At 38.5% G+C, this 24,638-nt stretch overlaps 1 protein-coding gene across 8 annotated transcripts in view; it reads left to right on the forward strand.

The window, feature by feature from the left end:
* Positions 1-208: 208 nt before the first annotated feature.
* Positions 209-24,638, forward strand: part of CLIP1 (CAP-Gly domain containing linker protein 1) — a 4,646,656-nt gene continuing 4,622,226 nt past the window's right edge. For all 8 annotated transcript variants that reach the window (XM_044068589.1, XM_044068590.1, XM_044068592.1 and 5 more), the window contains exon 1: positions 209-316. The gene's annotated coding sequence lies outside the window, so the exon portion shown is untranslated. The remainder of the gene's footprint in view (positions 317-24,638) is intronic.

Raw genomic sequence — 24,638 nt, forward strand, 5'->3', positions numbered from 1 at the left:
AAACCACAGTTGGATAAAGTCTCGGCTTGCTGTCACTTTGTATATAAACAAAATCCACAAACCTGCCCTTCCCTAACACCCCAGAGGGGTCCGCAGAAACGTTACCAAACATCGACACATTACGAGACAAAGACATGGACTATTGTCAAGTCGCCCGCTCGGCGACTCCGCGGTGACGTCACGCAGCCGCCAGAGACGGTGCTGAAGGCGCTCGGGCTCGGCTGAGCCTACTGCAGTGAGGGAAAAAGTGAAGGAAGGAAAGCACGGGAGTCCTTACGGTTCAGAGTGGACAAGCCCCTAACCGGACGATAGCAGGGTAAGTGACACTTTACCAGAGTCCCTTTCCCCGTCTTAGAAATGTGTAGTAAATGCTTCTGTAAGGGAAGGGAAATGAAGTGTTTCCTTGGTCACTTCACAACGTATTTCTGTAGTCCAGCACAAAAACAAGGAGAAAGAGCTGTCAAAGACCTCGTACTGGGCCTGATCTTGCTTCTGAGCTTAAAGGAAGGCACAGGCCTTCTGATGACAGTAGTAGGTATTGAGGATAGGTTTAGCATGGAAATTAGGTATACTACAGCCTAGCACTTGTAAATATGAATCCTCTACTTATTGTAGGGCGTGTCAATAAATCGTGACCGCGTATGCTAGATAAGCTGTTTAGCAGAGAGTTGAGGTATCTTTGGGGGAAGAAAGTTGCACATTTATCCCGTTTTGTCATGTTATCTGCCTCCTTGTTGACCACATCCTAATTTGGTTTAAACAGAGATTGTTTTAACAGACTGGTTGTGCTTGATGGGTTTAATGTTCCCATTGATCTATCCACAATTTATTCTGCTGTATAGTGTGTTAATGTGCGTTGTTAATAATATCAAATGACATTCTACACTACAGCTGACTGTCAAAGCCATGTGAAAAAGTGTAATCAGCCGTTGGTGTAATGGTTAATTACGGTACAAAGTCATGCATATCTGTGAAATACAGCGGTAAATGTTTGAGATTATACATGTAATACTAAAATACGGCCATCGTAGTCTGCTGTCCATGGTTTTAATTGTTTCCTCCTCCTTGCATTTTCCTGTTTTGTGATTGTGGTAAATCTGAGGTAATTGCAGTAAGCAAACAGTCCTAGCCTTGGCATTACGTCTTTTTTCGCTTAAATAATTGCATACTAGCCCAAATTATCTGCCCACGTTCTAATTGAATAATACTGATGTTTAACATGCGTCTTCGATTTAGGATTTTCTCTTGATTCTTGAGTTGACAGGTTGACGAGTAAGCTGATGGTGCAGTCAAACATTTTGTCGATTTAAACTTTGAATATGCGCAGTCTTTGTGTACTTCATTTATGCAGTCTGAACTGTTAAATTTGGTCTGCTTTTTGAAATTGTGCAAGACATTTTGCTGGCATATACTGCTCTTTGTGTTTGATAATTATATTTGACTTCCCTGCTTACGTCTCAACCTTGTAGAGCAAGAAATCTGGACAAAACCTACAGTAATGGGGACAAATGTTAAGTATTGATCTTATGAACTTAGAAAGTTGTTAGAGTAGCATGATTTGTGTTAGCATGTATTTTGGAAGAATAAGTCTTAAACTGAAACATTTGTCATTATTTAGTGACTTTAATCCTTAGTGATTTACCAGAAAAACACAAATTTTATGATGAACACCAAAAATATAAGGCGAAAATTTGGACATCCAGAAATAATCTGGACAGTTGTGAGGTATGCATTCTGCTTTGTATGATTGGTGACTCCACCTCATAAACTTGTCTACAGTAAAAAAAAAAAAAAAAAAAAAAAAAGTGTGTGTGTGTTTAAAGGGATTAGTTGGTAGCACTTGTATTGTTTTATTGATTCCAGCCAAATGACAACACAATCAACTTTTCACCAAAAAAATGGTGCTTTCTGCATGGGGGCCAAGCACCATGCCCCTCCCCAACAGGACAAGTGTACAGTTCACAACACCCATATGTATCTACAAACTGAGATCACACTGCGGGGGTTAGGGAAAACTTTCTTAACTGTGATCATTTGTGATTTGGCTATACTCACGGTGCTACAGTCTTTGAAATTGCTGTCAGTTTCAGATTGACAAAGTTGTCTGGGGGTGTGTGATTCATATACTGTATATGTATTGAACTCTGTAGCATAGCACACCAGTCTTAAAAATATGCTTTTATTGAGTATATAAAAGAAAAAAAAAAGGCAGGTTAAGCTAAAGTACCTTTTCAGAAGTAGTCCCATAACAGCAGGACAAGAGTCCGTTTTATGTCTCTGAGAGTCTGTGCAGCTTGCTTTCTTGTTGCTCCTACTTAAGTAGGAGAAATGCTCATGTTTCTTATGGTGTCTTCTTCCAGTTTTTATTTATTCTGCTGTACTTCACCTAGCAGTACAGCTTCAGGCAGTGAATCCACCCCCCCGAAGGGCTGACAGTAGCAAATATAGTCTGACTTCAGCCCTCCTTTTTTATACACCACAAACAAATGAAAGCCTGTCTGTCTAATATACCAATATTCCTGATTCCTTTAAAATCTATGGTTTCTTTACATTATATGTTTTAAATGACCAATTCTGTATTAAAATAACAGTCATATGTATGTATTTATTTTCTTTTATGATAGTTATACTTCTTTTTGACATAACGTTCAGTGAGAACCACTACATTATGGTACTATGTTACCCCTTGCTTTGTGGTCCAAACCATTGCTGAAAAATGATTCCCAGACTAGCTAATTTAACAAACTGTAAATAAAATGTGGCTGGGCTGAAATATGTGTGTGTCAGTGGTGAGGGTGCTGTTCTGGTCCAAACCATTGCTGAAAAATGATTCCCAGACTAGCTCATTTAACAAACTGTAAATAAAATGTGGCTGGGCTGAAATATGTGTGTGTCAGTGGTGAGGGTGCTGTTCTCCTGAGGTGCAAATTTTTAGGTAAAATGTTAAGACAGTGCCTTTTGCAAACACCAGAAAACTGGTAAATAATCCTATGCAAGCTTAATACATTTTCCCAGCTTAATGTTTGTACTGGGGAAGAATTCTGGTAATTTAATTAAAACAGTTATTTTATGAATAGCAGTTGTCGTTCCTAAAGTTCAGCAGTGTATTTCTGTTGTGTTGATATTTATGTGCACTAATTCTGCAGTCATTTAATGTTTGTATGCAGTTAACACTACACTGCAGCAAATTTGAGACTTGTAACCGTTAATGTTGTGAATGCACTTTTCTTCATAGCATGAATTGATTACTCTTAAAGTCTAAATTAGTTCTGTGCAACCTTAAGAAGGAGAGTAGATGTGTAGGGGTGACTAACTTTTGGCTAGCTTCGCTGTTTTTAGCTGGTAATGAGAATTTGTTCTAAATTTAATTTTGTAGAATGTGTGGAATAAGTGAATGGGGGGAGAATTTTCATTTCAGAATGAGTGGAATGTTTATCACCTATTTTTGTTTGAAAGTATTGTAGAAGATTTTGTTAACGTCTGAAATTTGTTTTTGAGTTAATGATAACCTTTATATGCATGGGTTACTTACATATAGCTATTTTATTCAGGAGAAATTTTTATTTTTGCAGGAAAATTATGTAAGGTTAAATTTAAATTTATTATACATTTTTGTAGCAGAAGCTTTTTTTATTCATGACCTAAAAATGTAAATTACTATATATAACCATGAATTTAACACATTTTATTACATTTTCACATTTCAAACAATGACATGGGTGTACGTACATTAGTAGAAAATAAACCATAGTATTTTCATTATTTTCACTCATTATACATATCTTGTCTTTTTAACAATTGCCAATTAATCAAACATTTCATAAATTTTTCCATTCCTGACTTCCTGAAAAACCTCAGTCCTCCTCCTGAACATTGTTCTGTATGCAGTGTTCCCACAAATTCAGTTTTATTTCTGTGAAATTTACCATCTCTTTTCTTTTCTTTCAGTGTTTAGTAAGTCAGTTGCAGTTGGTTTAGATTTTGATTTCCATTTTCTAGTAATTGCTTTTTGCTAGGCAATAGCATTAAATGTAGTAAGGCATTACTACATCTGGGCATATTTTACAACTGAATCAGAGACAAACCTCATTAGAATTCTGGAGAAATACCGACATAATCAGGATTAAAAAAAAAAACTTTACATTATTACACTACAAAGACATTTATCTGGAGTGTTTCTCCCTGGGCCTCTGCTGAAAATTGGCTTCGTTCCAAGTCAGACTTTCCCCAGTTAACAAATGTTAGATAAGTAAATAAAATAAATTACTACTGTTAACTTGAGATTGTGGCAGAATAAGAGAGTGTGAATTGAATTAACATACATTTTCTGAAATAAAAGAAGTCTTCATCTGTAATTAATACTATTTATGTATCAAGTATAACCCACCATTTTTTCCAAAGGTCACCAGTTTTATAAGGGATTAAGAAGGCTGGAGCTCAAATTTGAGTCAGACTCTGGGACATCCCTGAAAATCAGAGGCCGTTGAGAAGTGTGTATCTGGGCGTTTTTAGGTCTTGTATTTCAGCTCAACAGAATCATGTCCATGGTTATGACCGTTTGCTCCCGCAGCATGTCTAACGAGTAATTTTGCAGGAAATTTTTAAAACTGGCCAACTTGTTGGATTCCTTAAAAAAACATATTACCAATTACCTCTTCCCATCACATTGCTAGAATAACATAATGAGTTTACTAGACAACAATCAAGGCAAAATGGTGATCGGAATAAGTGAGTTGTTATGTAATCATTACTGGATCATAGTGCTGGGGCTATGCATTTTCATTTAAAGCAGTAGTATTTGTATGTTCTGCAACTGCAGAAACCAGCAGTCATTTAGCTTGCTTATTAAAATGAAAAACAAAATCCTTATTTAAGTCTCGAACATTGAGACCAGGCTGTTTGTTGTGCTGTATTAGCCATTGAACTGGCTCTTGAAAAGACACCAATCCTAGTTACCTTCAGGAACAGGAAGCTTCTTAGACTGTTGTGATTACCATTGGTTGCAGAATCCTCATCTTGGGTCTGTCTTGGTGAGTGTGAAACAGGATGGCTAACTGAAAGGTTTTCATAGAGCAAACAAGGGATTTATCAGTCCATTTAGTCAGGAGATGGGAGAATGACCTCCGTAATAGTAATGTACTTGTAACTGTCTGAACTTCTTTACCCCAGTAAAATGTGTATATTAGCAGCATCAGTGGTGCAGCAGGTAGCATGCTCACCTTTGATGTGGAAGACTGTGGCATCTGTTCCCACACAAGGTACGTTGATTACTGACAGTGCAGTGTAATGTAAGGAGGACGCTACACTCCTAAGTGTGTTGTCCTTCGGATAACACATGGTATGTAAAGATCCAAATGCACCTGTCAGAAAGATTAGGAGGAAGTTCCCTGATGTCCTGGCCATACTGCAACTGTCCAGATTTTTGCTTTGGATTTTTAGTCTGTTCATCTTAAAATTTGTGATTTTCTGGCAAATCACTGGAATGATCTGTGGATTCAAGTCACTAAATAATGACACACTTGAGTTTTAGACTTCATATCCTTCAGAAAAATGCCTGTTAAGACAAATCCTGTTCTAACAATTTCTAAGTTTATAAGAGCAGTATTTAAAATCTTTCCCTATTTTGGGGTCTTTGCCCCTCCCATCATGTCAGGCTTTGTCCAGATTTTGTTTATTTGTGTCCAGAGGTTGAGAGGTATGGCCCCAGCCAAATTTATTTTAGTATTCAAAATACTGTCTTGGGGTTTCCCCTGAAAAGAGGTCACAAGTGTAGTGAGACTAACACAGTCAATGAAACATAAAGTAAATAAATATTGTGTGACTATTTATCATTTAAAAAAAATTAAATTTTTTTCCCAATTATTACCAGTACTGGAGTCTTACTACTTTAGTAATAGGCTTCCATTTACAAGTCGTTCTTCACATTAATTTTACCTCCTTGTAAATCTACTGTGCTTGTATTTGATTGATTTAATTTATGTGAAGTTTTTCTCCCCTAGTCACTGCTGAAAAGTAGTTTTTAGGCCAGTTAGACTTACCTGGTCAATAAATGAAAATAAATAAGATCATGGGCATACACTCCCAAAACATATGCTGTGCAGTAGGATTTGTTGTACCAAATCCTGTAAAGTTAGGTTAGCTGTGTTAATAAAACTAGATTCTACTGTACATGCAGGAGACCAATACTCTTCGAGGAAAAAAAAACACTATTGCTCGTAGAATTTTTTTTTTTATTTCCTTTGTTGACTGGGATAGACTCATTTGACATATTTCCAAGGCCCTTTTTCAGAAGTGGCCTGGGTATAAAAATCTTCTTCAAAAACATTGTATAGTGTAATGTAAGGCACTGAAACAGTTGTGTAATATTGTAGTAGTTATATATAGAAATGCTTTTCACATTTTTATGATAAAATTTTACATGATTTCAGAGTACTATTTAAAGAAAAACAAAGCAGTTTAAATATATACACTGAAAAAAATAATAAATCTACTGTTTGTTGTTGAATCAGTGAGGTAGGTTGAGGTGGTGCAGATTTATCTGTAAAAGTGGAAAGGCAGTTAAAGGAAATATTTAAGGCTAGGATTTGTGTAGTATGTCCTAATCAGCCAAAACTGTCCTATAGAAATTCTTTGAGTTAAATCTTTGTGTGCTCACGCATGCATGGCTGTACAGCTATATGTAATATATATTGATGATTTACACATTCATGTATGTGCATGTGCTCTGTATGCAACAAGGATGCCTCTTAGTGCAAGAATTCTGGACAAATAACAGGGGACAAGGCCCACAATTGGGTTGTTGTGTCTTTCGGCTTTTTCTGGTTGGGGGTCGCCACAGCAGAACTCTGGTCCGCTAATGATTGGCAGTAGGTTTTTACGTGCTGAGTTGCCAGCCCTGACGCACAACCTTCAACGAAGGTACGCCCATTCACGCATGTCTCCACACAGAAGACGCTCTAGCTGAGAATGAAACAGGACAACATCTTACTGTGAGGCGACAATGCTACCGCAGCACCACCATTGCAGTCTAAGGCCCACAATCGGGTACAGATTTTAAATGCTGCGCTTTATAAACATGCTGCTAGAATAACAGATTTTGCATTAGAATGAATTTTCTGAAGGATATGAAGTCCTGAAACTTGCGTGCATGCACAAAGCTATATAAAGTGTGTCATACCTCTCAATCTCTCTTAGTTCAAGAAGTCTGGACAAAGGCAAAAATAATGAGACGCCAAAAAAAATAAACAGATTTTAAATATTGCTCTTACAAACTTGGCAAAAATCTGAACATTCTGCTAAAGTCTGGACAGCTGAGAGGCGTGCTTTGTGTGTGTGTGTGTGTGTGTGTGTGTGTGTGCATATGCTTGGCTTCTTAATGTCCTAATTTGTCCAGCTACATGCATTAATTGGCATTATAAGTTGTGTTGATAGCTACTACAGTAAGTGTGATTTCAGTTTGCTCTCTGAGTACTGTGAGAAGCACTCTATTGGAAATGAGGATGGGAGGTGCTTGATACCCTTCAGCCTTCTCCAGGAAGGAGGAGCTGCTGTCCTGAAAATGTGACATTGATGCTGTATAATGCACTCTAGATGTTTTCAGTGTTTTAGTGCTTGTCAACCCCAACTTTTCCCGGAAGAATTGGAATGAAGCAAACTGGTTTGGGTTGCACAGCTAGGCTTATAAGGGCCCTAGTGGTCGTTAGCCTAGTATACCCCTATGAACATGTAAACCTGCTGTTGTGAATTAACTGAAAGCATCATTCCAGCCACATTAGTCCATTTGTTTGCCATTCTTCTGCCGTAAGGGAAAGCCCTCAAATTTAAAATCTGAATAACCCCACAAGGGCTGAGCCAAACCCCATATTTTTGTGCTGGCAGGTATGTTGTATATAGCTTTTTTTTTTTTTTTTTTTTTTTGTGCCAAAAAGGTAGTATCATTCTGACATCAGAACTTGGTGGATAGGGAAGTGCTTACTGAACCATCTAACTGCACATGCAGTGTCTGTCCTCAGTATTTTAAGAGTCTGTGTCTGTCTAAATATGAAGGTCTTCCCTGTTGTATCCAAATAGCTGAGGGAGTATGAATGCTTGTTTCATACAAGCCCCAGTGTGGTATCCCCTGTCTTCTGTTGAAGGTGGGGTTCGGAGCTTTGAGAGGTCACCCCTTTTCTCCTCTCCCCTCGAAGAATTGGCAGATTAGTTTGATTAATCTTTGAAGGCCTCTCTGTGTAGTAAAACTGTTATATGTTTAAAAAGATAGAGCAAAATAGGGGATAAGAGCACTTTGACTGTTGTCACCCTGGTCTTAAGTGACAGATGTAGCATATGCCCATAGATAAGCTTTGGACCTGTTTTAGTTTAGTTTCAGTTCAGTCAAGGTCATGGGGTTTAGGTGAAGTAATATTCGTGATACTTGGGCAATTTCCCATCCAGATAAATGGTGTATTAGTAAAAAGAGGACCTTATTGCTGAGATGCTACCTTGACTGCACAAATCTGAGTTCTGCCCTTGTTGAGGCAGAACCCATAAAGAGATTCCAGTTCTTACAATGGTTGAAAACTCTAAGATTGTCATGTAGTAGGCCTTGGGACAAAATCTCACAGTTTTCAGTGAAGAATAGATCATTAGCTATGACCATATAGGGGAAGCCAACCAAATATTACACTGGGGATATTCTTCCTGTTTAGGAAGAAAGAGGGTGGGCAGTAAAGGGCACCTACCTAGTTCCTATATGTAGCTGAAAAGGTGGAGACAATGTAGACATTCAGAACTACAGCTACTTGTCAGTGGGTGCAGGGTATGTGCTACCATAATGAAGGACACCAGGAGGCCCATTACGTCCATGATTGTACAATGTTATTGCTAATAAATTCATTTGAACGCAATGTCAGAATTTGTCCTCATAGCCCATGCCATCTCTAGGATAGCTGTAAGACTGTGGGTGTGTCCTGAATGTCCTAAGATGGTCTGCATGTATGTTAGGCTAATGACAAAAGGCATAATGGGGTTGATGTAGTCTGCCAACACTCCTGCATATACTTTTTTGTCAGCATTTTAAAAGAGAGATGGGGCAGTAGCTCTGCACCTTTGGAAATTCCTGGCTTGAGGAGCACAGTAAACACAGAGAAATGATGATTGTATCCTTTTAAAAGGACTGCAATAACTCCTGCAGGGGATGCATAGTACAGGTCAGAATTCAGGCCGTTGGGACTAGGACATTGCTGTTTTTCTTTTGTCAGTTGTTATGGATGCCCTTAGTACAGTGCACCTGAAAGTGCTGGTATTTGAGATTTTCTTTCTTGCTTCTTTTTGTTCCAAGACAGACTTAACCAATGTAATATGGGCCGTATATACATGGCTTGATAAAACTGTGCAATTCAGTTAATTTTATTAGCTTTGATTAGGAGCCTTGGAGTGGAGCCACTGTAGACTGATGGGACAATCCTGTGCATGTCTTTTATTTGGATTTAAACACTAGTACTGTGCTTGGATTTCTTCCCAATGCCTATGCTCTAGTGGCTATATTTTCCAGATATAGCTCTGCCTGGGATTTCTTTATAATGTTGTTTTGCATATGCCACCTACAGAACTAACTTCTTTGCAGACCAACATTAGCATTAGCATGCTAGCTTCCCCCTCCAGTTAAAATAGTAATTTATATCTCTAGTCCCCTACAGAAACATTGTGCTTATAATTTGCATGAGTCTCCCTGTCCCTGGTATTAATAGGAAACCTCGAACATTGTTGGATTACATAAAAGTTCAGCAGACCTCGTTTAATTCTTTCTGCTAGATCAGTCTTTAAAGATGTGTGTGGGGGAATAGTGAAGCCTCAAAGGTTTAATAAGTTTGGGAGTCTGTGATTAAGTGGGAGAACATGATAGCTGAATAGTCCTGCACTGCTGCCTGAATGATCTTGACTTCCTGCATGCCATATGGAACAACTTGTTGCCACTCCTACAAGTGGGGAAAACATACTGGACCTGATCATCACCAACATGGGGACTCTATGCTCCAGACCAGAAGTGTATCCCTCACTGGTAAGATCAGACCATAAACTAATCTCACTAGATATTCACATCCCGACCCCAGCCCCTGCCCAGAAAACCACAGTGAAAAACTTCTCTAAAGCAAATTTCACACTCCTCAAAACCGAGGTGGAATCCTTCAAAGCCCCCGGGCCTGTGGAAAATATGGCCCAGACCGCAGAATCCTTTATAAACACATTCTATGAACACCTTCAGGAATGCATGGATCATGCAATCCCAAATAAAACCAAGACCCAATCTTCCAAAGTTAGGCGTCCTGTCTGGTGGACCCCAGCCATAAACAAACTATACAATAGAAGGAGGAAGCTACTACATGATAGAGCAAAATCCCAAAAAGGGAAGGCATCTCTGATCAGTATTGGCAAAAACTACGGGCACTCATAAAATCGTCTAAGGCCAGCTTCGAGAGAAAAATTGCACAGGACACTAAGGATTATCACAAGGCTTTCTTTAGTTATGTTAGGAACCTGGGTGGGAATTCCCAGATATGCTCAGAATTAGTCCAAAATGACAAAAAAATACACCGAACCCACAGACATTGCCAACATCCTAGCTGACAGGTTCAGCGCAAACTTCTCCCCCCACCCTTCCCCACCAAAAGGGCAAATATCTATCCCGGCAGAGTGCTGCCCCCCGACATCTCAGATGCTCAGGTAAGAGCCGCCCTCTCCAAATCAAAAAAACACAGCATCAATGGGACCAGACGGTGTCCCGGGCTGCATCCTACATGAACTCCAAGAAGAACTAAACCCAAACATAAAACTACTGTTCAATCTCAGCCTTACTATGGGATATGTACCCAAAGAGTGGCGTACAGCAACAGTGGTCCCTCTCCACAAAGGTGGTGCCTCAACGGATCCTGGAAACTATCGCCCCATAAGCCTGACTAGCTTGGTCTGCAAAGCTGTGGAAAGGAATCATCATGGACCTCATAAATAGATATTGAGGACCTGCAGACACTGGATCCTACCCAGTTCGGCTTTGTTAAAGGCAGATCCTGCCTCTTAAATCTGGTTGATTTCTTTGAAACAGTCACCAAGGCCATTGACGAGGGGAAGGTGGTCCACACAGCCTACCTGGACCTTGCAAAAGCCTTCGATACAATACCCCACTCGGGCATTCTAGATAAGCTCACCAGTTTAAATATAAACCCCTATGTCACTAGATGTGTTACAAACTGGCTCAAGGACAGAACCCACATGGTTAGAATTGCTGGAGCCATGTCAGACTCCAAACCAGTTACAAGTGGTGTCCCACAAGGCTCAGTCCTGGGACCTCTCTTGTTCGGTATATATTTCTTGGAGGTACAGGCTAACACGGAAGGACTGTGGCTGACCAAGTTCGCAGATGACTGCAAACTGGGCACCATAATCGACTCTCCAGCCGACACAAGCATCCTACAAAAGGACCTCATAGAAACAGACAACTGGTGCCAGAGCCATGGCCTCAAGCTAAACGCCAAAAAGTGTATAGTCCTCCCCTTTGGCAAAAACGAAGTGCCCACAAATTACCACATAGGTGGTAATCTATTAAGTATGGAAGAAGTAATTAGGGACCTGGGGACCCAAGTTGATAGCAATCTCTCATTTGACAACCACGTGGCCAAAGTGGTTAGAAAAACATTTTATATAGCCCACCTAATCATGAAGGGATTCACATCTAGATCAGGGGAGGTCATCCGTGCCTCTTTACTCATCCCTCATCAGGCCCATAATTGAGTACAATGCCCCTTTTGGGATGTACCTTACCAGACACCTGCAGCAACTGGAAAGACCCCAAAAGTACCTCACCAAGAGGATCAAAGGGCTCAAACAGATGCCATATGCTGCCCGCTTAAAGAAACTCCAGCTCTACTCAGTGGCATACCGCCTGCTCAGAGGCGATCTGTGCCTGACGTATAAAGCCATGTCCAACCAGGAATTAATGGACATGCTGCACCTCAGAAAATCCAAATCCCATCGAGCTACGCGCTCAAGAGACTTGAACCTCAGCACTGAAATAAATAGGACATGCTGGAGGGACAGATTCATAACCCAGAGGCTCCCTTCACTCTGGAATAAAATCCCAGTCCATGTTAGGCAGAGTCCCTCATTGACTGTCTTCAAGAGGAATCTTGATGAGTGGATGGGAGATAGTAGGTTTACCCCGGGTATCACTTCTGTGTCACTGTTAGACAGAGGCACAGTATACTAACCTTGAAAAAGGGCATAGCAAAATTCATTTAAAATGGGTGGCGAAAGCCAAACACACTCTGGCTAGGCTTATAAATGCCCTAGGGCAGATAGCCTGGTATGAACCTATGAACCTATATAAAGTTTCTTTTCAGATGAGCCAGTAGTCAAAACATTTCACACTGACATCACTGGAAGCCATGAAAGTAGTCATCCTCCTCAGGTTGCAGAACAGTTGGACCATCTACTAATCCCATCTGTCTAATTGGCATGTTCATTTTTTTGTAATCTGGTATGCCTGTGTGCTGGGCAAGTCCTGTCCTTCACTGAACCCAGCATTCTTAAGTCCCTTGTTGTCAGAATAAAGTAATGGGTGTAACAAAGTCTGTAAGCAGGTGGGGCGCATCATAATTAAACCCATGTACATTGTGTGAAGGTATTGCTGTTGTTGGGGGGTGTCTTCTGAAATCTGTTTTACTTTCCAATCCACCAGTGCTTCTTGCTGTGTTATCTTACATTGCATAAAAACTCTCTCATAAAGATCACCAAACCAGCCTGCACCTTACTTCTGTGATTAAAGGAGCATAGTGCCATACAAGAATGCCTTAAAATCATATTGTAATTTATGATATTGAGTTTATTGTACATACTTGGATTAAATATCTAATACTTTACTGTAAGTACTTGGATTAAATACCTAATACCTTACTGTATATGTTAATACTGAGTGTATTTTCTCCATTTCATATACATAGTTATGGTTTACCTGATATTATTTATTTTCTGTTTATGTACAAGTGTTATAACTGGTATTTGCTTTATGCCCCAAGAAATAGCTGAAAAGGTTATTGCACCAATTTTTTTTTGTGGCACACAGAAGTAAAATAAAATGACGATTGTATGGCTTCACTCTTTTTAAACCACTCTTGAAAACTTTCCTTTTAGCAGAGGAATTAACACTTCTGATATTAGCAGAAATGCATTTAAAGAGCAACAGAGGAAAACTAATTAATTATAATAAATAAACTCATTCTTATTTGCAGTGGTGATGGACAGGTTGACAGATGAGATCAGACAGGAGGCCCCGTGGGCTATGATGTTTGCAGAAGATATTGTGATCTGTAGTGAGTAGGGACCAGGTTGAGGAGACCCTGGAGAGGTGGAGATATGCTTTAGAGAGGAGAGGAATGAAGGTCAGCAGGGCTAAAACAGAATATGTGTGTGTAAATGAGAGGGAGGGTAGAGGAATGGTGAGGATGCAGGGAGTAGAGTTGGTAAAGGTGGATGAGTTTAAGTACTTGGGATCAACAGTTCAGAGTAATGCTGAGTGTGGAAGAGAGGTGAAGAGAGTACAGGCAAGGTGGAATGGGTGGAGAAGAGTGTCAGGAGTGATTTGTGACAGACGGGTACTAGTAAGAGTGAAAGGGAAGGTCTACAAGAGGGTAGTGAGACCAACTATGTTATATGGGTTGGAGACGGTGGCATTGACAAAAAGGCAGGAGTCAGAGCTGGATGTGGCAGAGTTAAAGATGTTAAGATTTGCACTGGGTGTGACTAGGATGGGCAGGATTAGGAATCAGTATATTAGAGGGTCAGCTCAGATTGGACAGTTTGGAGACGAAGCAAGAGAGGCGAGATTGCATTGGTTTGGACATGTGCTGAAGAGGGATGCTGGGTATATTGGGAAAAGGATGCTAAGGATGGAGCTGCCAGGTAAGAGGAAAAAAGGAAGGCCTAAGATAAGGTTTATGGATGTGGTGAGAGAGGACATGCAGGCGGTTGGTGCGAAAGAGCAAGATGCAGAGGACAGGAAGAAATGGAAACAGATGATCCGCTGTGGCGACCCGTAACGGGAACAGCCGAAAGAAGAAGATGATGATGATGAAACTCATTTCAAGGTTTGCTAACCAAATGCATGGTAAAGTACAGTAGTAGGACCTAAGTTAAATGTGTACCAATGATATGCACACTTTTACAAACTGTAGCTGCAACCTTTAATAGGAGCATCAAGTGTTTAGTAAACATCCTCAAGTTAGAAAACTCACTCTCTTAACTTGTCTGGTTTGTAGTACCCTTTTCAATTTGCAAGGTTCTGTAAACTTCTGTATTCCTATGGCTGCAGACATTGTAGGAAGAAGAGGCAAATCAACAGAAGCTGTGATGGTTTTTGCCTGGGATGCCTTCTCTCTGGGAATGTCCATAACATCATAGTGATAATTTTCTTTCAAGGTCTCAACCCTGTTGTGCAGTTGGGTTCCTTCTCCAGTTTGCTAGACGTTTTCCTCTGTATTCTTCAGGGCTTGTGGGCAGCCTTCTAGTACAGTCTTCTCTTTGCAGTTGTGAAGGGTACTGCACCATTCCTGTTGCAGTCCTTGATCTTTCAGGGGAGATAGCCTGGCCAGGGATAGCTGTAAAGGACTTATTGTGGTCTATAATGAGGTCTTAATTATGGTTTCTGTTAGAAAATGTTCCTTCAGAAAATACATGGTTGTGTTAGAAGAAATGTAAGTATAGTTCCTTCCTTGGTATTTTTATGTAAAAGTTGGTTGGATATTTGAAGGTAGTGAGAATTCTGTTCATTGCAGAAAGAAAGGGTAAAGGCAAAGACTTTGCTTCTGTATATCATTCTTGAAACTGACACCTGATAAGTGTATTTTTGCACCATGTAGCAAAAAATGGGCAACCTTCATAAGTGATCTCTGGAATGTATTCCTTCTCTGTCAGTTTTATCAGCTCAAGTGTTCAGTGTTTAGATAATGTGTTTTCTGAGTTTGGGAGTATCAATGGACAATGATGTCTTTGCATGGTAATGTGCTGGGGTGGGATGATTCAGAGCTTTGAGGTGAAAAGATCCCCAGACTCTTTATCTTCTAAGATTGCTGGGTTTCTAAGTCTCAAATCTCATCCCATAAATGTTGGATTTCTACCTCTTCCAAGGTCCTAAGCATGCTTCTGTGTCTGGAAGGCTTGGGCAAGTGTCATTGATTCCAAGGAGGAAATCATTTACATCCACTGTTTCAAGGCTAGGGTATGGAGATCATTTTTCCGTTTTATTGCCGCATTGCCCTCTAATATTTTAACCTCCTTTGTGGGTAATCTGCCTAATTTTTTAGACAGGCCTAGCGATCTCAGTGGAGTTGTTGCCCACCCAGAGAGTTAACTCTTCTCTGAAACAGATTTATAGTTCAAGGCTATATCACAGTTTGCTATATCGCAGTTGACTACCTGATAGCTGGCTTGGATTGCTGCAGCCTTAAATTGTGTAGCACTTGAATGTGACTGAGACAAGGATTAAAGAACTGTAATTATACAATTTTATGAGTGGAACTCTGTAGATGCAGTCTTTACAAAGTGCTTGCTTGTTATACCCCTCTCACAGAATTAATATAGAGTAGAGTTCATGACATCATATTGTAGACAAATGCATGTTGGCAGGCTGTGTGTGCCCAGATATGTAAAATTATCATTGATGCTAAGAATTAAGTACAGTTAGTGCAACAATATTCATTGTTTGTTTATTTACTTACTTACACATTATGTTGTGTCTTTAACACCAGCGATCCAAAGCTTTGCTCTTGTAAGTTGAGGCACACAAGCAAACAGCCTGAAGTATTGGTGGTCTGCACTCATTCCATTTGGGAGGGCAAACTAGAAGGCTTCAGTATAGTTTGTACATAACATTTTTTTGTACTATAATGATAATTGAATGTCATTCACATGGACAGTGAAAGTTATTTTAATTCTTAAATCAAGATCTAAAAACGTCACCTCCCGATTGATGACTGTAGATTCCTTCTCAGAGTGCCCCCTTGATTATATGTTTAGAGAGGTTGTTCTTGGTATTGCTGTTGTTGCTGTGGTCTGCTTGGTATATGCCCTTCTTGTTCTTTAGGCGAGCTGACTGTCTTGCTCATACTACTTCCATTTTCTATCCAGAATGATATCACACTTACGGTCTACATTTTGGAAAATATTGAGATGTATTTTAAATTCCAAATAAAGTAAGCCTTGTGCAATAAATTTATCCAGAATCACTATTTCAGTGCTTAACATATCCATAGTGCGTTGATTATGCTTGACGAACAGTTTAGGAGTTCACATCCTTGACAGTCAATCAAATTAAGATAATAAATCTTGGTGCAATGCAGAATTAACTTGTAAACCTCTAGGAACTTTCCATGATAACTTTCCAATAAATAAAATTAAAAATAAATAATAAATAAATGATTGAAATTCATTGTTCTTATGTTATACCTAGTACAAATGGAGACTTTAAAGTATATAATTACAGCTCCTAAACTATACGGCAGCAACCAAATAGGCAGGGACAAGTAAGTGGCAATGACTACTGATTATTTATATGTATGGGACCCAATGATACCTACCATAGTTTGAGTTCATTCATGATGCTCCACTAAGACCTATAGTGAATGCTAGTGCATCAAAAACATATTTTGTATCAAAATGTCTAGATCATTATATTAAAAAAGAAGTAGAAAAGGTTGAATATCTATGCAAAGATTCATGGGATCTTTTTTTGAGTAAATGCAGTAAAGTAAAAGATGTGGAAAATATGTTTTTTTTTCTTAACTATTGATGTAAAACAATCTGTTTACAGTTATCTCTCATGACGTTGGACTCGTTTTCTTGAATATTTAATAGTACAGGTATTTCATAAAAAAAAATTATTCCAACTTGATGGAAATGGTATATGGAAATAATTTTATATATTTTGAGGACCAATACTTTCCCCCCAAAAAAGGTGTAGAAATGGGAGCAGCTTGTAGGCCACTCTATGCAAATATCATTATGATAGAATAGGAGAACAGTTTTATATTCAAAGGAAAATTCTCTAATTCATTCATATTGCATGCAAGTTATTGGATGTTATATTTATTATATGGACAGCTGGATACAATATTACTACTGAGTTCATTGACTATATTGATGCTGCTACCAACTTTCTCAAATTTTCTCCTAATGTTAGTATAGATTCCATAATTTACTTGGATGTGTTAATAAAACTTTATATTTTAAAATTTATGGAAAATATACCTATTCTAATTTTTTTTTCTACATTTTCTAGTTGCCATCCTAAACATCAAAGCAGTCATAAAAGGCCAAATGGTAGGGGCAGCTAGAATGAATACCCGATATATAGGGACTTTGTTAAAGAGTGTCAACTATTGAGAGTTATGTTCCTGAATAAGGAACACCCTCTGCATATGATTAGCTCTGTTATGGAACTAGAATCTTACAAAAAGAAGGACTGCAGTATACCAACCATTACTTAATGATAGAGATGATAACCAGTCTAATTTAAATCGGGCCAATGGGGGTCTAGAAGGAGGCAGCAGGAATGGGTCAGACCAGGAAATTAACTCTTCTGTCCTCTTTATTGATTCTATGACATGTGGTGGTATTGCTGAGCCCCATTATTATAATAAACATCCTTTATTGCTGCTTTCAGTGGGTAGTGCTTTTATTACTGATATAGTATATAAGAATTGGAATTTGATTAATATGAATTCTGAGATTACTAATTAATTGGGAACAAAACCTAAAATTATTTATAAGCAAGGTAAATGTCTTAAAATATCTTGGAAAATGTTCACGGTGAAGATAGTAAGGGCATAAGAAAAAATGACTTAAGTGTGGATGTTGCAACTATTGCAAACATATATTTGAAGGTGATAACATTATGATTAATGGTTATAGTATACAAATAAAGGGCATATAATTGCAACACCTATGGTGTTGTATATTTGGCCAGATGTCAAGGATGTTATGCATTCTATATGGGAAAAATGGAATGCACATTTAAAGATAGGTTGTATGAACAGATTTATGAAATTTAATAAGAAAAAGAACACCAGTGCATTTTATAAACATATTGAGGCATGCCCTACACACAAATTATTGTTCTTTGTGGTGGAAAAAATGCAAATTAACCCTAAGGGAGGACCATGGAAAATGCAGAAGGAATAATGGTGGCAAATAAAACTAAGTGCAGCAACAGCACCAGGTTTAACCAATGCGGTCTCTATTCCTTATTTGGATTAAAAGCATATTATAGATAAGTGCCTGTTATGTATATATTTAAATCATTTAGCTTTTTTAATTATGCTTACAGTATAATATTAATTTAAACTTGTATGAAATTTTTATACTCTGTCATAATGGGTATTACATGATTGGATGGTTAGATCATGTGAACTCAAGGAAGGAAGTTTTTAAATGTTTTAAATGTACTGTTATCTTTCTGATAAAGTCCAGTCATTAAAGGATTAAAGCGCTTAAAGCTTGGCAGCATTTTTTTATTTTTGGGACCATTACTATTGTTTCTTGTTTTGTGCTTGGTCGTAGTTAGAGTGGTTTATATTTATTGTGAATTACTTACCTAATTTCTCTTCCCAAACTTTTTCTGACCTGTTCTAATTCCTGCAGTTATTGTGCAGTATTTTATATGTCACATGAATTATCCCATTTTTACAGCAGTTTCTGTTTTAGATTCCACTAAAAACTCAACCACTACAGGTCTTTAACTTGCAGTTCCCTTATCCCTTTCTCTTTGCCTATACTCTATTAATCCCTGATAGGGAAAGCAATCTCTAGCCTGCAGTCCAAATGTCGTCTTTTTGGCCTCTTCCCTTTCTATCACCTTTCCCTCTCTAGTTATTTGTTCCCAATATATTGGTTCCCTTGTCAGCATCCTCCAGTAAATTCCAGCCCCCTCCTGTCTTTTCATTGTATCCCTAATTGCAGTCATCCCTATCAGCAGAATATTCTTTCTCCATTCCAATGTTGGCTTAGTCCTTGATATACCTTCTGATACTGTATGAATGTAGTATTCTGTATGACTGTTCTCCTTAAGGATCTGCATTCAAAATATCACTTGCATCTTATTTCTTGAATTCTTCCCCTGCTTCATCATCATCCATATCCAAATTTTAATTGTAGCTTTTGTGCATGTCTTATAAGAGCCTTAACTGTGTAGCTGTAAAGTAATCCATCAAATCAGGTAGTCCTGAACCAACATGCTCTTTTGGAAGGATCAACATATCCCACTTGACTCTTCCCCTCATAGATAAAAATCCTTTAATTTTTTCTATTAGTTACTATCCACAACTTCTCCTCTGGTTGATTAAAAATATGCTTGAACTGTGTATAAAACTAAAGGGGCTACATATTTATTGCTTGTATCTTGCTATCCATATCCATAGACAAGAGCTTCCAGTTTCTCAAATTTTGTATCATCTCTTTAGTGTCTTTCCACATGGCCTTAGCTGCCACAACAGTATCCTTTTTAATCCATACTTCTAAACACTTCATTTTATCATGTCCCCATAAGTATGGGTATTGCTGGTACAATATGCAAAACTTTTAGGAATTACTATCTGTGATAAACTCTCCTTTGAACAATACATACGCAATACAGTAAAGAAAACCCACTTCAAACTGGGCAAATTATACCGACATAAACTCTACCTAGGTAAACAAACTAAGATAAAACTAGCTAACACTTTGCTTATCCCATCCCTCTTGTATGGGAGCCCCATCTTCACCAACCTCCAGTCATCCCTCAGTAGTAAGCTGCAGTCATGCTACTACAAGACAGCAAAATTTGCCTCCAACATGTCCAACTGCTCATACCACTACAATGCTATCTCAAACCTGTCCTTGTTAGAATTTCATCACTATCTCTATTTTACTCAATTAACAGTTGCTCATAAGCTAATTTTCCAACCTGATAGCTGTCCTGCTCTCCAGTCTATCTTGTGCACATATACCCCAACTCGAACCCTTCACTGCTCGTAAAGAACTCTTCTAAATGTAGCTAAACCCAATAAGAAAGCAAGACAATGCCTATACTCATAAACCATTTCCAAACTATGGAATAGCTTCCCCTCATCTATTATTCGACTCCTTAATGGCCTTTAAAAACTGCACTAAAACCTCACTTTTTTAAAAACAATCCCAGCTGTACCTGTAAAAATGTAAGCCCCCTTAACTTCTTAAACATAATTTACTCAGAACCTGCCTTCAACCCTCTGTGATATCTCTTCTTCCTTCTCTGAGTCATTATTTCTCCTACCTATGATGTACATCACTGTTACTAATGTTCAGTGACTACTGTCATGTGGATTGAAAGTATGTTATGTTATAGTTTTCTAATGTCTATTCTTATTCTACTGTTATTGAAAGTATATTAAGTATTCCATATGTATCTCTTCAACTCTGTATTTGCTTTTTGTACTTGTTCTTGTACGATAATTGTATAATATTTTGTTTGTCTAACCGTGGAGCTTTTCTCCTCGGGCCTCCACTGAAAATGGGTTCTTTCCCGGTCAAAAAATTAATGAAGATAATCAAAGGCTATAACCTTTAGCTTTACATCTACACATGAATTTATTTAATTTCCCCCAAAAAACTTGGAACTGGCTCAGAATGTTCCAAAACATTGATGTCCTTTTCTGATTTTTATTGTGTACAAAACAATATAATCTGAAAATAAAGCCAATTTTTCTTGATTACCATACCAATTATCTCCTTGAATTTCTGAGTTGCTTATTCTAAATGTAATGCAAATAAAAGAGAAAGAGGACATCCCCGCCTGGTTCATCTGTTCAGACACAGCTTTCCAGTGGTCACAGTTTTAAGATTTTTTTTAACTGCTATCCGTCCTTAGTAACATGGAATCATATCAGTTCATCAGAATAATGTTTTATATAAAGTAATGCATTTTAAACATCCTGTGAGCGTCCTAGTTCAAATTATTTGCAAGTTGTTAGTAGGTGTTCCATATTTTGTTAATTTGTTCCACATTATAAGAAGCAATATTTCACATTTTGGAAATTACTATGACTGTAGTAACTGTGTACAGTACTCAAGACGAACCCTGGTACATTGTAGTATCTGTCTTGTCCTGCTCGGTCATGATTTATAGTTTAGACTTTCATCTGATATTTTTCTCCTGTATGATTTTTGTCCCATGACTTCCAGCAATCAAAACTGTCCCCAGTTGGACATTACCTATTCCCTTACCCAGGAATTCCAGTCTGTCTCAGGGTGAGAGCTGTCAAGAGGGTGTGATCATCCAGACAGCCATGAGTGTTTTTTTTTTTAATCTGGGTATAAAAAGCCATCAGCACCCATGACAGGTTTGCTGTTACTACCCTGCAGATTGGCAACTTGTGGGCCCACATTTTGGTTCCAGTATCACAAACCCCCCCCCCAGTCTCAAGATCCATCTAATGGCTTACAAATTCCCCCACACTGCTGCCACTCTCCATGTCTGATGGTAAGTATACAGTGAAGCCCTCATTAATTTGCACAGCTGGGTGTTATTTTATGTTCAGTCCTAAGCCTACACCATGCATGTGGTGATGTTGATGATGTATTAGTACAAGTGCCCTTCCCTGACTTGTGCAAGCTTCGACTTGTGCTCCTCCTGAGAGTTTTAGTCACCATCTTTCCCATTACCCCTTACCAGAGTGGGTGAGATGACTTAAGAGCTACTCACTCCCACTCCCCCCACCTGACTCTAATAGTGCTTGAGTTGCTACTCCGACTCTGGCCACCTTATCATGGTCAGGGCTTCATCTCTTGATGCCACACAGCTGGGCCAGACTTTCATCTGTTATTGCCTTTGATTATGTTATAGTCCTTGCATTCTACATATATTGAGAAAAGCGGCGTTGTTACTAAAGTTTCACTTAGAAGTATATCTGTTATTGCTTTCTTGCTTAAGAGCACCATGAAGAAAAGTCAGAATTTTTCTGCAGTTGCATTCTTGTGACCAAACATTTTATGTAATCATCAGAATCTTGTTTGAACGCACATAAGAAATTTCTGTCGATATTCATTTCAGAAGTTGAAATGCACTTTTTCTGCCCATTGAATTCAGGGGAGTCGTAGGTTGTAGACTTTTTGAGACTAGTTTTTGTTAGCTAAAGTTTGCATTCACCCAGAGTCATAAAATTACTAGGTGTGTGCATTTTTCTCTTCTCTAAATACCAGCAGTGAGCGTGTACTTCGCGTTCTCTTTTTTTGCATTTCTCTTTTGGTAGAGGTAGGTGTGTACAGCACCACGTACAAAAAATGTATGTAGAAAGTATCCATTAACATAGTTTTTTGCAAATTAACTATGCTACACACTGGGCAACGCATGCAGTGGATATAAAAAGTGTACACACCCCTGTTAAAATGCCAGGTTTTTGTGATATAAAAAAATGAGACCACAATAAATCATTTCCAAACTTTTCCCACCTTTAATGTGACCTACAACCTGTTCATTTCAATTGAAAAACAAACAAATCTGTTAGGGGAAAAAAAAAAAAAAAAATATATATATATATATATATATATATATATATAAAAGCTGGTTGCATAAGTGTGCACACCCTTAACCTATTACTTTGTTGAAGCACATTTTGCTTTTAATTGCAGCATTCAGTCTTCTTGGGTATACATCTGTCATAAATTAGAGACTCTGTTCAACTCCAAATAAAGTTCAGCTGTCCTAGTAGGATTTTCCTAACATTTACTCAGTAGCTGGTTGCATAAGTGTGCACACCCTTAACCTATTATTTTGTTGAAGCACATTTTGCTTTTAATTGCAGCATTCAGTCTTCTTGGGTATACACCTGCCATAAATTAGAGACTCTGTTCAACTCCAAATAAAGTTCAGCTGTCCTAGTAGGATTTTCCTAACATTTACTCAGTAGCCTGCTACAGCAAAAGCCATGGTAGGCAGAGAGCTTACAAAGCATCAAAGGGATCTACTTGTTGAAAGGTATCCGTCAGGAAAAGGGTACAAAAAAATTTCCACAGCATTGGATATACCATGGAACACAGTGAAGACTGTCAACAAAAAGTGGAGAAAATGTGGGACAACAGTGACGTTGCAAAGAACTAGACATCCCTCCAAAATTGATGACAAGATGAACACTGGTCAGGGAGGCTGCCAAGAGACCTACAGCAGCACTGAAGGAGCTGCAGTAATTTCTGGCAAGTACTGGTTGTGTACTACATGTGACAACAATCTTCCATAGTCTCCATATGTCTGGACTATGGAGTAGGGTTGCAAGACGGTAGCCTTTTCTTACACAGAAAATCATCCAGGCCCGGCTAAAATTTGCAAAACAATACATCAAGTCTCCCAAAAGCATGTGGGAAAATGTGTTATGGTCTGATGAGACCAAGGTCGAATGTTTTGGCCACAATTCCAAAAGCTAAGTTTGGTGCAAAAACAACACTTCACATCACCAAAAGAACACCATCCCCACAGTGAAGCATGATGGTGGCAGTATCATGGTTTGAGGTTGCTTTTCTTCAGCTGGAACTGGGGCTTTACTGAAGGTGGAGGGAATTATGAAAATTTCCAAATACCAGTCACTTTTGGCCCAAAACCTTCAGGCGTCTGCTAGAAAGCTGAAGATGAAGAGGAATTTCACCTTTCAACACGACAATAACCCCAAGCATACATCCAAATCAACAAAAGAATGGCTTTACCAGAAGAAAATTAAAGTTTTGGAATGGCCCAGCCAGAGCCCAGACCTAAATCCAATAGAAAGTCTGTGGGGTGACCTGAAGAGGGCTGTGCACAAGAGATGCACTCACAATCTGACAGATTTGGAGCACTTTTGCAAGGAAGAGTGGACAAATATTGCCAAGTCAAGATGTGCCATGTTGATAGACTCCTACCCAAGAAGACTGAATGCAGTAATTAAATTAAAAGGTGCTTCAACAAAGTATTACTTTAAGGGTGTTCACACTTGTGCAACCAGCTTATTGTTTGTTTTTTATGACCCCCCCCCCCCAACAGATTTGTTTTGCAATTGAATTGTACAGGTTATAGGTCCCATTAATGTTGGGAAAAGTTTTGAAATGATTTATTGTGGTCGCATTTTTTATATCACAAAAACCTGGCATTTTAACAGGGGTGTGTACATTTTTTTTTTTTTTATATATCCACTATAGATACCATTAATTTGTTAGTCAAGTGCTGAAAAGAGTTTGCCAGTTACTCTGCAGTTGTGTAGTAAGATTAAGATATTCAGTTTTGTTTTTAATTTGGGACAAGATTTTGGTCTGCTGTGCCCTTACCTCCAGCTTTATGGGTTGTGCCGTCAAGTATGGACTTTATGGTTTCCACTGCTAAGCAAATCACTTGCCTTCTTAGAGAATGGGCAAACTGTACTTTAAACCCTGATTGGAGAATTGCATACCTCTTAGTTCAATAACTCTGGACGAAGTCTAAAATAATGGTGGTTTAAAGGCACAAAAATATGGGATTTTAAATATACTTATAAAATTAAAAAGTTGCTAGAATAACGGAATTTGTGTTTGCATGCATTTTTCTGAAGGAGATAGTCTGAAACTCAAATGGAAGTTATTTAGTGACTTCCCACAGTAAT

The sequence above is a fragment of the Protopterus annectens genome, chromosome 4.part0 (genome assembly GCF_019279795.1).
Source record: "Protopterus annectens isolate FY-2018-M chromosome 4.part0, PAN1.0, whole genome shotgun sequence".
NCBI classification, from domain to species: Eukaryota; Metazoa; Chordata; order Ceratodontiformes; family Protopteridae; genus Protopterus; species Protopterus annectens.